The sequence below is a fragment of the Fukomys damarensis genome, unplaced genomic scaffold, assembly GCF_012274545.1.
Source record: "Fukomys damarensis isolate Sample0158 unplaced genomic scaffold, DMR_v1.0_HiC HiC_scaffold_18, whole genome shotgun sequence".
NCBI classification, from domain to species: domain Eukaryota; kingdom Metazoa; phylum Chordata; class Mammalia; order Rodentia; family Bathyergidae; genus Fukomys; species Fukomys damarensis.
This window is the reverse complement of record NW_022900930.1, coordinates 3,756,712-3,769,419: the sequence shown is the minus strand read 5'-3', so window position 1 is coordinate 3,769,419 and position 12,708 is coordinate 3,756,712. Positions and strand designations below refer to the sequence as shown.

The window sequence follows — 12,708 nt, the reverse complement described above, 5'->3', positions numbered from 1 at the left end:
CAGGGTCTGAAGCTCAGGCAGAGACCAGTGGCTGTGTCTGGTGTGGGCAGGACCCACAGGAGCCAGGGAGGCTGGCGGGTCATAAGGCGTGTGATTGCTTGAGTTGTTTGTCAGGTCCTTGTCCTGGCAGCATAGAAGCCCTCATCCCACATATCACAGAGGGGTGTGTGATTGAGGACAGGGTACCTGGCCCACAGCTTTGAGGGCATAGATCAGAAGGTAACAGAGGACTGGTGCTCTCTCAGGGAGCCTTCTAGGGCCTGGGCATCACTGGCAGTGTTACAGCAGCAATTCAGGTGGCAGGGTGCTGACCAACCCATCCATTAATGAGTCAGGGTGGAGGGTGGGAGCAGGAGGACGTCTGTCCTAAGCTTGATTAAGACAGACTGTGTCTCACTCCTTGCTTGAGGTTGGTAGGTACCTTGACTTCTAAGGCCAGAATGCGGTGCCCCTGAGAACCACACCGTCTGAGGTGAGGGTTGAGGCAGTGTCCCAAAGTCACTACAAGCAGGGGTGCTGGGGAGAGAAATTGGGGGTTGACTCCTGGCTCTGCTGCTGTTTACTGACTGGCTTTGGGCACGTTACTTAATAATTAAACCCCGATCACTTCACTCATTGAGGGAGGAAAGAAAAGCAAACTGAAAACACACATAAGAATAATAGCAACAGGCCAGGTGTGGTGGCTCACGCCTGTAATCCCAGCACTCGGGAGGCTGAGGCAGGAGGATTGCTGTGAGTTCAAAACCAACCTGGTCTACCTAGTGAGTTCCAGGTCAGTCTCAACTACATAGGGAGACCCTGTCACAACAGGCCAGGTGGTGGCTCACGCCTGTAATCCCAGCACTCGGGAGGCTGAGGCAGGAGGATTGCTGTGAGTTCAAAACCAACCTGGTCTACCTAGTGAGTTCCAGGTCAGTCTCAACTACATAGGGAGACCCTGTCTCAAAAAACCAGAAAAAAAAAAAAAAGAATAATAACAACAGTAGATTATGTGAGTAAAGTATTTTGCATAAAGGTAGATCTTTTAATAACTTTTTAAGTTAGGCATTATCTTTTACAGAAAAGAAAACAGGGTTAGGAAAAGAGACCTGGTCTACCTAGTGAGTTCCAGGTCAGTCTCAACTACATAGGGAGACCCTGTCTCAAAAAACCAGAAAAAAAAAAAAAAGAATAATAACAACAGTAGATTATGTGAGTAAAGTATTTTGCATAAAGGTAGATCTTTTAATAACTTTTTAAGTTAGGCATTATCTTTTACAGAAAAGAAAACAGGGTTAGGAAAAGAGTGAATCTAACTGTGAAACTTGATCTCTTGCTTCTGAAGTGGCTTCTGCTGCTCCCTCATGCTACCCGCCCCTTCTCACTGGGCCCCGATCGCTTCCCCTGCCCCTCTTCACTGTGCCGTCACAGGGAAGTGTGACCTCGGGCGCTATATCTTGTCACCCCTCTTTCTCTGGCGCTGTCCTCTGTTCTGCTGCTGTGCGCTAAGCGTCTTCGCTCTGTCATGTCCTTCTACAGTGTTTCTGCTCTGGAGCCAGGTGACGACAGAGTGAATCCCCCTCAAAATGTAAGCCCAGTTAACCTTTCCTCCTTTAAATTGTGGGTGTCTGGTTCGTCTCAGCGATAGGAAAGCTGATAAGTACAGAAAAGTGGGGTCATTGTTGTGACTGTACTTGGCCATGTGGTGCAGAAGTCTTTGGAAGTGGTTTATAGGAGCGTGGACAGGTTAGGAGATGCGGGCTAGAGAAGCCCTAAAATACTACAGGCGGACTTGATTGGTGATGCTGGTCTTGGCCCAGAACCAGAATGGTGGTAGGAATGTGGACAATGAAGGCCAAGCTCAAGAGGTTTCCGTTGGGAATGAGGCTTCTTTTAGGAGCCGGACGAGATGCCATGCATGTTACACTCTGGAAAAAAATTTTTTCCCCACATTTTCCCATGTCCTACTATTTTTTTATTTTTATTTTTTGGTACCGGGGATCAAACGTGGTGGGATCTTGGGCTGGCAAGGCAGGCAGTGGAACCACTGAGTAATTCCCCAGCCCTACCCATGTCCTTAAGGAGGGCCTTGAAGGAGGCTGAGTTTAAGGCCTCTGGGTTAATTAATATGGCGGAGGAAATTTCAAGGCAGCCGGTATTCAGGCTGTGTTATGGTACCGTTGGCTGCTTTTGACCAAGTTTATGGTGAGAATCAGGCACAAAAAGAGCAGAAAAATGAGAAAAACTTAAATTTTAGCCCAGAAGGAACTATGTATAAAGTTGGGATCTGTTACGGCTTGTATCTAGGTGTGCCCCTAAAGCTTCAGGAGCGCATAGGTGGGGGTTTTCGGAGGTGGCTAGATCTAGGGTGTGTGAACACGGATTAAAAGTGGACCGTATTTGGATTAGTCCCTTAGTTATATCAGGACAGTTCTGGATGGGGCTGAACGGGTTTACTGAGGAGGGAAGAAGCCCCACCTTGGGTGTGGCTGGCACCAATTAATAGCCTGGGCGCTGTGTAAAGGAACAGAAAGATGGCAGCCTTGCTGTTTCCTGCCTGACCTACCATGAACTGTTTTTCCTCAGCCACGCCCTTCTGCCATGCTGCCCTGCCTTGGAAAAAGCTGACGATGGACCGAAACCTCTATAAACTATGAGCTAAAATAAACCTTTCCTTTTTAACTTTGGGTGTCAGGTATTTTATCTCAGCAATGAGAAAAGTAAGACAGGACCAAAGGAGGTGTGGGGGCCTTTAAAAAGAAACCAAGTACTTTGTACAGGAACAATAGGAAAGATGCTTTGAGGGCATCTCAGGAATAGCGTCAACCTTTCATTTGAGAAGAGAGCACCTTGGACCCCTGCTTGATAAGGGCCTTCTAGAGGATTGGTTTTCTGGGATTAATTTCACCATGTTCAGAGGGCTGAGAGTCCTCTGCAGCCATGATCCAAGAAGGACCAGCTACTACTTCCACTGACCAAAGAGCTTGGAGTCATCCACATGATGCTGGTTTTTCCAGTATGCAGAATGCAAGAGTTATGGGGTCAGGGAGGATTCCACCCAGATTTTAAAGGAAGACCTAGAAGATCAGGCAGAGAGCCCTGAAAATAACAGTATGTGAAGCTGTGGGAATAAACCCGAAGGTTCATGGAGAACCCAGGAAGTCAGAGATGCCAGGAATGTGGAAAGCCTGCCAAGGACAGCTGCAGGCCTCCTGGAATCAGCTCAAGAGAGGCCAGGCAGGCTGCAATCATCAAGGCCATAGGGTGGGGATGCCTGAACCCTTTGGAACTCATGTCTTACCACCCTTTTTCCATGGATGGAGGAAATACAGTTATAGAATTTAATGTATTCCCTGCTGGATTTTTGTTGTTTTTTGGTTTGACTATTTTCTATTCCTTATTCCTTTGTTTTGGAGTGGGAATGTTTACCCTATACTATTGTACCTTGGGATTACTTGACTTGTTTTTAATTTTTACAGATGTTCATAGCGAAGAGTTTGCCTTGAGTCTTAGAAGAGACTTGGACTTTTGAAAAATGCCGGAACTATCAAGACTTTGGGGAAGGAATTAGTGCACTTCTGGTATAGGATAGCTATATCTCGTTAGGCAGAATTTGGACTTGCTACTGTATTTAGGGCAATTAAGTGTGATTTCAGGAGATGCGTGTGGTTGTCAAATTGAAAATAGGCGGATTGTGACTGCTAATTGTGACAGGTCAACTCGATTGGTTTAAGAAATCCCTAGCAGATTAGGAGAGCACTCTTCTGCTTATGTCTGGGTGGGCCACACAGGTGTGATCTTGGGTGCTATATCTGGTCCCTCGTCTCTTCCTCTGTGGCACTGTTCCCCTGTCCTTCTCAACCCTCATGAACTCAGCATCTTTGCTCTGCCACGTTCTTCCACCATGATGTTTCTGCCTTGGAGCCGGCTGACCCTGGACCGAGTCCCCTCATGTGTCAAATTATACCTCTCCTTTAAGTTGTGGGTGTCAGGTTTTGTGCCCCCATGACAGGAAAGCTGAGTAATACACTCAGCACAACGACGTGTCCCTGCCATTGGAAGACTAAGTTCTAGAGTCACCTGGGGGTATTTGCGCATGGGATAAGGTTTTATAAATTGTTCCATTTGAAGCTTGGGAAGATTTTATTTGTGGCCTGGTTCTGCTTTCTTCTGTCACGTATTCATTTTGTATCATGCTGTGAGGCCTGTCTAGGAGAACTCATTTGCCGCCTGTTCAGGAATTTATGCGTATTTAGCCTCCCCACAACCAACAGACTTTTTTGGTGTTGGCGATGATGGGGTCTAACTCAGGGCCTTACGCATGCTAGGCAAGTCCCCCACCACGGAACCACACACCCGGCCTTTAAGAAAAAACAAAAACAAAAAAGACTGCAGAAATCTTGCCAACATCTGCCCTTCATGTGCTGTTGCCGACCACTCCCAGCCGGGACAGTGGAGACAAAGGGAGGGGTGACAGCCTGGGAAAGGAGCCCCTCCAAACCCTGCAGCCTGCACTGGCTGCCAAATGATCAGCTTGAGGCCTTGGTTTGGCTGGAGGAGGGTGATGTCTCTGGGGAGGTGAGAGAGAGTGAACGTGCACAAGCAGGTGTGGACCTGTGCTGTTCACCTTCACCCCTTCGAACTATGCTGGTGTGAAAGCCTCAGTTTCCAGTTTTGTTTTGCTTGTGGTACTGAGGATCGAACCCAGGGCCTTCTCACTGAGCTACATCCCAGCCCCTTTCTATATTTTATTTTGAGACAGGATCTCAACGAAGTTTCTAAGTTGTCCAGGCTGGGCTGGAACTTTTTGTCCTCCTTCCCTCAGCCTCCCAGAGTTCTGGGATTACAGGCGCGGTCACTGCTGCAGGCATTAGTTTCTCCTCTACACAGAAAGACAGTGAAGCAACTGAGCGGCGGTCTGGTGCAGTGTCCGCCCAGCAAACCCTGGTGTACCCCTCCTCTCAGCTCTCCGAAATCGGTGCTTCTGTGCGGCACAACATGGCCTCCCGCCTCAGAATCCAGCAGATCTCAGTCGAGGTGTGGTGCGGAGAGAGTCCTCTTCTGCCAACTCCCGCCTCTGGCGAGGCTCACCTGGCTAACTTCTGCTTGGGCAGGTGAGGCCGCAGCAGCAGAGTTAGTTATTTTTAGCATGCTGCAGAGGATGATGCGTGTGACTTTCAAGGCCACATATCTGGATCAGGGCTTATCAGTCATACGCACACAGACCTGGTGTGCAGGGAAGATGAAATTTCAACAGGATGACGCCAGGAACGGGCTTCATCCTGGGCCCGGCAGAGCACAGGCCTTCTGCAGTTTGCTTTAGCCAAACACGAAGGGTAAGGACTTGGCCTGTGGAGTTGATTCCCGACAGTGCCACCCTCTGTCAGCTCTGTAGCCCCTGCTTGGAGTGGTGGTGGGGGCGCTGCTCGTCTGCGAGGCCTCAGCAGGATCTCAGTAGTCGGGACAGGCGCCAGGCCCAGGCAGACTGGAGGTCCTCGGTGCCCTTCATGGCAGCCCGGCTGGCTGGAAACCAACCTCCACCTGTGCTGCCCCGGCCCATGTGTCCTTCCTGTCACCTCTGTGCAACTTCCTGTCCTTCCTCTACATCCCCAGCTTGGTCTTTTGTATTTTTCTATTTTTATCTTTTTGGTGCTAGGGGTGGAGCCCAGGGCCGCCTGCATGCTAAATAAGCAACTCTATTGCTGAACCTAGCCCTGCCCTACTGGGGCCTTTAAGAGGCCATTGGGGCCGGGCAAGGTGGCTCAGGCCTGTAATCCCAGCACTCGGGAAGCTGAGGCAGGAGTTTCGCTATGAGTTCAAGACCAGCTGGGCTACATAGTGAGTTCCAGGTCAGTCACAACTACATAGTCAGACCCTGTCTCAAACAAAACAAAACAAAACAAAAAGAGGCCATTGGGTCCTTAAGAGCAACTCACCCCCTTCTCCAGGGAGTCAGCTTTCTCTAGGGTGGGATGGGGCAGGATCCAGAGGCATGATTGGCTGGCTACCAAGAGTGAATTGTTATGAAGCCAGCCCGGCATCCTCTTTGACCCTTCCCTGTTCCCTGCACACCGCTCCTTTTCCATAGCTGTGCTCCTGCCCTTTCACCACGTGGCCCTCACAGAGGCCTAGCAGAACTGGTGTCACATTCTTGGACTTCCACAATGGTGATCCTAACAAACCACTTTTCCTTTTTTATTTTTTTGGTTTTTTGAGACAGGGTCTCACTATGTACTGAGACTGACCTGGCATTCACTGTGTAGCCCAGGCTGGTCTCAATTCACAGCGATCCATCCTCCTGCCTCAGCCTCCCGAGTGCTGGGATTACAGGCATGCGCCACCACACCCGGCCATAAACCTCTTTTCTTTATGAATCACCCAATCTCAGGCGTTCTGTTATAGCAACAGAAGATGGACTAAGGCATCCCTTTATCCTCAATACTCTTAGATCCTGCTGAATTTCTCCAGGTTTTCGCAAACCTCTTCCTGACACCCTCTGGCAGTATCGGACACCCTGTGTATCCTGCCTTATCACCTCCGTCACCCCTATTAACACATCATCAGCCTCCTAAACTGCACCCAGGCCCATCTTGCTTCTGTGTGTAGCTCCAGGACATTGTACAGTATATGGCAGCTGACAAATAAATTATATAAACTTGCCAATTTTGAGACATTTTTCCTTCCTCTTGGCCCCCACAAGACGTTTTATGATTTTGCATTAATTTTTCTCAAATGAAAATGAATCACATTGCTTTTGTTTCAGGAATTTCACATCCACCCACTGAAGCCATCAGAGATCTGGGGAATCCAGAAGATAAGAATGAGGGCCAGGGATTTAGCTCAGTGGTTCCACCACCTGCCTTGCAAGTGCAGGGACCAAGGACCCGAGTTCTATCCTGGTACCAAAACAAAAACAGAAGATAAAAATGAGCTTCCCTGCCCGTCATCCTTGGGTGAGAAGAGGCTTGTCTTAGAGTTCTGCTGTTAGCTGGGCTGGGGAGACCAAACAACGGGATGAGTGTAGAAACTGCTGGGCTTGTCTGCCTGCGAGGGAAGGCTGCAGGGGCGGGGCCATCCACAGAAGAAATGGCTTCTCTCCCCACACCCCTCTTGGGAGTTGAACCCTAACCCTACCCACTGAGCTCCATCCCCACCCTGCTTTTATTTTTTATTTTGAGGATCTCACTAAGCTGCTCAATTGCCTAGGTTAGGCTTGAACTGAGATCCTCTTGCCCCACCCCCTAAAGTGCTGGGACTCCAGGCACGTGTCATCCTGGCCAGCTCTTTTTTCTTTGGCATCTCGACCACGAGGTGAGCTGCTTTTCTCTTCCCTGTGATCCCTCCATGATGAGCTGCCTCATCACAGGCCCAAAGGCCTCGGGCCAATTGACCATGGGCTGAAACCTCTAAAACTGTGAGCCAAAAACAACCCTTCCATCTTTACAAATTGACTGTCTCGGTTGTTTTGTTATAGTAACAGAAGACTGGTATTATGGCTTATGTCTAGACGTCTCCCCCACAAACCCTCATGCAGTCCTAGGTGGGGCTTTTTTCAGAGGTGGCTGGATCTAGAGTGTGTGATGCTGGGATTGATGCGAGGCTCCAGGGCATTAAGATTAAGGGTGTGAGTGCTACCCACCCTAAGTAGCCTGGATGAGGGACAGAAAGATGCTATTAAGGCCCTTGTTGCTTTTGCTGCCTTGTGTGTGCCTTGAACTATTTCACCTCTGCCACTCCGCCTTGGAGCCAGCCCATTACGGACAGAAACCTCTACAAAGAGTGAGCTAAATAAACCTTTCCCCCTTTCACTTTGAGTATCTGGTATTTTATCTCAGGTACCAGAGAAAGGCAGTTAACCTAGCCGCTTACACAGTTTCCAGTGCCTCCGAGGGGCCGGGACTCATGGAGGTCGGAGTTTCAAAGATGTTCCGTGGAAGCTGCTGGAGACACAATAACCATTTTGAGGAGGAGGTGAGGAGGAGAACGAGCCCTAACCTCGTCTCTGAAGGCCCTCCTTGTTCTAAACTCGGAGCCTGATTTTGCAGAGCCTGGAATCTCCCAGGGCACCAGGAGGTTGAGACCCTTCCTGAAGTCCTATCCCTGACTTTTGCATCGGCAAAATGAGCTACCAGGGGCTCTGAGAACATGTTCCTTCCGAGGTGGAAATTACACGCTTGTAGCAGCCAAAACAGCTATTTGCAGTAATAACTATCCTAGTGCAGGTTGGAGGAGCCTAGTAAATGTTGCCCTTGTTCGAAATCCTCCCCTGCTCCCCACTCTGCGTCCTCCCCAGTGCCGAGCAGGTTAGGAGAGCAGTGACTATTTTCTGTTTGTTTATGTTTCAGAGCCAAGCTGTCTGGAACCACTGTCTGCAAGGGCTTCTCTCCCATCCCAGCAAGGGTACCCCGCAATCAGAGCACCTCTGGCCGTGGGCTGCCCGGATAAACACTGAGGGAGGCGGAGTGGTCATTAGCTGAGGGCAGAGACTCTAGCGGTCCCCACGCAGCCCGAAGTGAGTGCAGCTCTTGCCCTCGATCTCCTGGGAACTCTGTGATGTGAGGGGGAAGAGGTCAGGGCTCAGCCAGGTCACGGTGCACAGCGGGAGTCAGCCCACACCTGGCCCCCGAACCCAGGTGCCCTTCTGCACTCTCCGGGATAGAGGTGGGGCATCTGGCTGAGTGGCCCTTGGGATTCCTGTCCAGGGCTATTCCCACAGCTGGGAGCTCGGGAGTGAGCAGGGTATGTCAGGGTGACTCTCCCTCCCCTGCTGAGGGTTTGTTTGGCCCCTTGCATTCTCCTGAGATCTCTCTATGCTGACTGTGGTTCTGAGGTTTAAAGATCTGTATTTCAGCAGGGTATGGTGGTGCACACCTATAATCCCAGCTACTTGGGAGGCCGAGGCAGGAAGATTACTGGCCTGGGTAATTTAGTAAGACTCTGACTCAAAATAAAAAAGGAAAAAGGCTGAGGATGTGGCTCAGTGGTAGAACGGCTGCCTCGTGTGAGCGAGGCCCCGGGTTCCCAGTAACCCCTGTAAGAGTCCGTCATACAGCAAGGCCCAGGAACTCCATCCCCCACGTGACCTCTGCTGTGCTTGGCAGGTTATTTATTTGAGGGCTCTCCAGGTGTGAGGCTGGCGACGTGAGGTTTCACTTCTGCTTGGGCTCCCCAGCCTAAGCCTTCCCACCAGCTCCCCACCCTCTTCCTCAGAGGGCAGCTGGAGAGCCCAGGCCACGCTGGAAGTCCGAGCGCCGTCTTCCTCTTTCCTCACGCCCGCCCGCTTCGTGGGTTCCTGGCCTCGTGCCACGTCTCAGTCTTTCTCCACGCCTGCTCTGCTCCGGGCCCGGCCTTCACCCCACCGCATCTCACCCGCCCCGCTGTCCCCCGCTGTGGCTGAGGGAACAGTGCAGATCCGCGGGGCCCCTGTTGCCCACACCGAGGCTCCCTAGCTGGTCTCCACAGTGACTGCCCGAGACCTTGGCAGCCCCGTCATCCGCGCATCATCTCTCCTTTGTTTCCGGTTTCAGTACATAATGCTCACATTTCTCGCGGGAGCTGCTCCATGTACGTAACACCTCTTAATTCTTTTTCTTCCCTTTCCTCCCTCCTCTTCCCTGCCTTCGTTTCTTAGTCCCCTTCTCACTTACTAAAGACCTCGCTCCCTATTTCGTGTTATCTATGTCTATATTTTGGGTTTCTCATAAGAAAACCTGCAGCTGTGTGTCTGATTTATTTCCCCTCCCATGAAGTGCGCCCATTTTCCTACGAAGGACTCAATTTCCCTTTCTCTATGGCAGCGTGGTACTCCATTGCATATAAATGCCACATTTTCTTTAGCTGTTCATTTACTGATGGGCACATGGGCTGCTTCCAAGGTTTAGCTACTGGCCCCATCCAGTGCTTTGAGGACCTGTGCCCTGGCCAGGCAGACCCCTGACGCTCACGAGCCTTTGCTTGTGTGGTCTCCTTCTTTCCCCCTCTTGCTGGTGCTTGTCACTGTCCCTGCGTAGCAGCCCACACGTACTCTTCCTCCCCGAGGCACCTGCTCCTTGGGCCCCTGCCTCTGCAGCCAGAGAATCCAGGGAGTCGCACAGTTGCAGCATATTCAAGCCCCACGCGACTCTGGGGGGCCCGTGTTTCTTCCGACAGGGGAGCTTCTTGAGGATGGAGCTGGGTCTCCCTCTTTGCATCCTTGGTCCCCGCACAGTCACTGGACCAAGCAGCCCTTGTCTTCGCTGCCTGAACTCGCCCCAATATTCCCACCCGTGTCCCCTATTTTTGCCGACTGGAGACTCATTTCGGACCCACTTGGCTTGTACAAAACCCGTAGAGAGAAAAAGTCTGGCTTGGGTCCCTCCCAGTGGAATAGTTCCATTCTGAGGGGAGAACTGTTGTTTCCTCTCTCCTTGGGGCCCCTCTTGGGGTCTCCTAATTCCCTCATTCCCAAGGACTCTCAAGTTCTTTCTCTCCCTATCAGAGTACCATCCCAGAATAAGTACATTCTCTCTGAAACACAGGTCCCCAAGCTTATTTACATTTGAAGAGAAAAAAACGCAAAGCAATGAATTTCTACCTGGAATTAATTACTTAATTTGAAGGAATTAGTTTTAGGACATGGGGAGAGAAGCCGGAGGCAGATCTGAGGGCGAGACAGCCTTCTCTCAAGACTTTCTCCAAAGACTGCAAACACTTTTCTTTTGCAGAGCTGGAAGAGGGCGGGATTTACTGATCTGCAGGCAGAAAGAAGAGTAAAGAGAAGAGAGATTTTTTCAAGCCTGCTTTCTCTTTTGGCTCACCCACACCGGGCAGGTGTGTCCTGGGGCTTGCAGAAGGCAGAGTGAGGACCAGAAGGTTGTCCACGGAGAACACTGGGAAGATGGAATCAAGGCACGGGGATGAGAGGTACTGATCAGGTCTCTGCTCACCAGGTCAGAGGCAGAGCACAAGACAGTTGTCACCAGGAGCAGAGTGAGGAGAAGAGGACCCATGGTGAGTGAGCTGTGTGGGACCCGGCCACTCGGGGCAGCCTTTTGGGTGGGCTGTGACTGGGGAAACAGTGTCCAGCAGTGGAGCCAGAACACATCTGTTTCTCCCCATCTCTGGCTGAGATGTGACCCATGACCCCCAGAGTTTGTGATTCCTGGGACACGGAGGCCATCAGCAGTGGCTGGCTTCATCCTCACAGTGGGCTGAGTACTTCCCGTGATGTCAGCCACTGTGTAATTTCTGGGGGGCTGAGCTCCCTTATCCTTGGTGCAGAAGTGAAATAAAATAGGGTCCACTCTGAGAGCCCCAGCCAGTGCCCAGTGGACCTTGGGCCAGGCCTTCCGGGGGCTTCCTCCTGTCACGTGGCCCGTCCTCTGGAAGTGCGAGGAACCACTGGGCCGGCGCTGGCTGCTCACAGAGGAACTTTCACACCTACTTGATACCTACTCTCACCTTGGACTATGAACTCCCAGTTTCCTCCCCTGCGTTCGGGTGCAGGAGGCACCCAGCTTCCAGAGGCTCCACAGAGACCCTGCACTTTCCTTACCCCACACATTCTCTCTCTTGCACATTATGTCGCCCTCAACTCCGTGTTCAGATTTCATCCCTGTCTCAATCCTGTCTCTTGTGAGGACACAATTTCCCTGCCATCCCCACCAGGGCCAGGAGGCAGGGGCTCTGTCTGAAGGGAGGGCAGTTGACAGAAAGGGGGCGGAGAGGTCACGAAGACCAAATGCAGCTACTTCCCAGTCAAGGTCTAGCTGCAGTTTTCCTCAGACACCACCTGGAAATTCTAGGCCAATACAAGATTTCTGGACTAATCACAAATGTGAGGGGGTATTTTTTGAAATTATAGGTTGAATGCTGAAATATAATATTTTTTAGGGTATTTGAATGGTTTGCTGGGGCAGCAATTTTTTTTGTGGTGCTAGAGATTGAACTCAGTGCTTCATACTAACCTACAACTCTTTATCTGTCTCTGTCTCTCTATCATCTATCTTCTATTTATTTTCAGACACAGTCTTCGTAAATCACTGAGTTGAGCTCAAACTTGTGTTCTTCCTGCCTCAGCTCCCCACAGTGCTGGAATTACAGGTGTGCACCACCATGTCTGGCTGGGCAACATGACATTTTATTCCTTTTTTTTTTTTGAGACAGGGTCTCACTATGTAGTTGAGACTGACCTGGAACTCACTGTGTAGCCCAGGCTGGTCTCGAACTCACAGCGATCCTCCTGCCTCAGCCTCCCGAGTGCTGGGATGATAGGCGTGTGCCACCACGCCCGGCCCAGCATGACATTTTAAATGAACACTGTTCCAGAACATCCAGACTGCTTGGTGGCCATCACTGTGGTAGTGATGGTAGGTTCCACTGGTGGTGGCCACCTGCCAATCTCTGCCTAGTCCCTTATCCCATGCATACGGGGGATGCAGTGAACATGCCCACCCAAGGGTTCATTCCTGTCCGGTCTGATTCTTTTCTCGGCACAGGTTTTGGCTCAATTCTAAGGGGAACCATTGTTGCCCAGGCATTCAGGAGCTGAGAATCTCTATGTTTCTCTGCTCTCCTCGTCTTGAAGTATTATCTGTGACCACTGATCCCTGCTGTGAGTCCTCTAGGTGATCCAAAGCTCCCTGGAGTTCGGAAGTTTCTCTGGTTTATATGATCAGGAAAGCCAGAGTTCAGATGACCAAGGTAAAGTCAGCTGGAGGAGGATAAGATGGGATCTGAGCCAAAGGAAAG

General features: G+C 50.8%; 1 long non-coding RNA gene across 2 annotated transcripts; it reads left to right on the top strand.

The window, feature by feature from the left end:
• Positions 1-6,885: 6,885 nt before the first annotated feature.
• Positions 6,886-11,747, top strand: LOC117286782. Of its 2 annotated transcripts, none has more exons than XR_004517905.1 (3): positions 6,886-6,932; positions 8,325-8,491; positions 10,683-11,747. It is a non-coding gene; the product is annotated as an uncharacterized LOC117286782 (long non-coding RNA). The 2 variants fall into 2 exon arrangements; XR_004517904.1 differs by lacking the exon at positions 6,886-6,932 and adding an exon at positions 7,831-7,950.
• Positions 11,748-12,708: the final 961 nt, after the last annotated feature.